Below are 1,480 nucleotides of genomic sequence, written 5' to 3'. Positions count from 1 at the left end.
ATACTGTTTTGCTATTGAAGCATTTCATGAATAAAACAGAATCTTGTATTCCTTTACGTGTAGTAAATCAGATTGGTAAAAATATCAAAATGTGACAGAGTAAAAGCAGAGAGAACACAGCCCTGGAAAAGTCCATATAATGTGTGTAGTCTAGGTTCCTTAAGTTACAACTGAGAACCTAATGCAACACACTGACTCCCGGGGCATCAATAAGGTCTCCTTGGGTCATAGCTATGCTATTATGAATATTTCTTGTTCATTACAAGAAATTATTACTTCTAATTATTTCTAAATTCTGAAGGAAAGATTCAGATAACATTTTGATCAGCTTTCCATTGTCTCATCTCTGACAGCACTAATACTTGTATTGTTTAAAAGCAGTAGCTGTTGCTTTGTAAGTGAAGTCTTCTAGAGTACCTGCTGCTGTTTGTAAAAAGAATCCAAAACTACATCCTTAGTGTACATCTCTGTCTCAACAACAGAAATCATCTACAATACTTCTGAAATAACTTAGTTCTTTTTTAATTTTTTAAGGTAAGCGAATTTCATGTATTTCATATATCTGCATAGTGACACAGTTCTTCAAGCACCGTCATTCAAATGAACAATTGCATGTGCTCGCTTCAGCAGCACAGATACAAAAATTGGAACAAAACAGAGAAGATCAGCATGGCCCTCTGCAAGGAGGACATGCAAATTCATGAAGCATTCCATATTAAAAAATGCATGTATTGGAGAAGATATCTGACAAGGATGGACAGAAATTTACTTCTTTGCTTAGATTCTGAGCTAAATTTGCATGTATTTTTTCATCAGCTTGAGTGAGAAGAACATGAATGGTCTAGTGATTTAAGTTCTATGGAGAGGAATCTACTAAATAGAAAATGCAACAGTGAATTACTATGGTCTCAGCCTCTGTGGACTTCCAAGACTGTCCTCAGTGCACGGATGCCTGACGAGAGGATGCTTGGTGAGTGGGATGAACATATGAGCAGGGTCTGTCTGAAAGTCACTAATGTATTGCGTCATTTTGGCTTTCTGGTGCTTATTCTACAGACATCTCTTTTGCTAAGTCACTCTCTTAGTCCCCTTCCTTCCCAGTTGGGTAACGAAATTTTGAGCAGCCTGGCGTTGAGTGAAAGTCTTCCTACTGTACCAGTCATCATGTTACACTGTTGTTTTCCCAGTGAGATTTCACATTTGTTAACATATACCTTGAACCTCAGTGGCAACAGAGACCCTACCCCGCCCTCAGGTGCTCCCACTTTCTGTGTCAGCTCCCTCTGGAACCCAGAGCAAAGCTGAGCACTGGGGCAAATCTGAAAATAATCAGTCTGCTACTGTCAACTTGCTTCTTTGATAGCAAGGTGCTGTTTCTCCTGCCTCCGTCCCCATTTGCTACTCTACTATACTTGGCACTAAGATACGCTGTTCCCAAACAGTGGGAACTACAGGAGTCACTGCGTTCACCCAAGGATCC

The 1,480-nt window shown here is 39.8% G+C and overlaps 1 non-coding gene across 1 annotated transcript; it reads left to right on the top strand.

The window, feature by feature from the left end:
* The first annotated feature begins 614 nt into the window (after positions 1-614).
* Positions 615-720, top strand: LOC133750159 (U6 spliceosomal RNA). The gene has a single exon (XR_009864661.1). It is a non-coding gene; the product is annotated as a U6 spliceosomal RNA (small nuclear RNA).
* Positions 721-1,480: the final 760 nt, after the last annotated feature.

This window comes from Lepus europaeus, chromosome 20 (assembly GCF_033115175.1).
Source record: "Lepus europaeus isolate LE1 chromosome 20, mLepTim1.pri, whole genome shotgun sequence".
Taxonomy (NCBI): Eukaryota; Metazoa; Chordata; class Mammalia; order Lagomorpha; family Leporidae; genus Lepus; species Lepus europaeus.
This window is presented reverse-complemented; position numbering and strand designations above follow the sequence as displayed.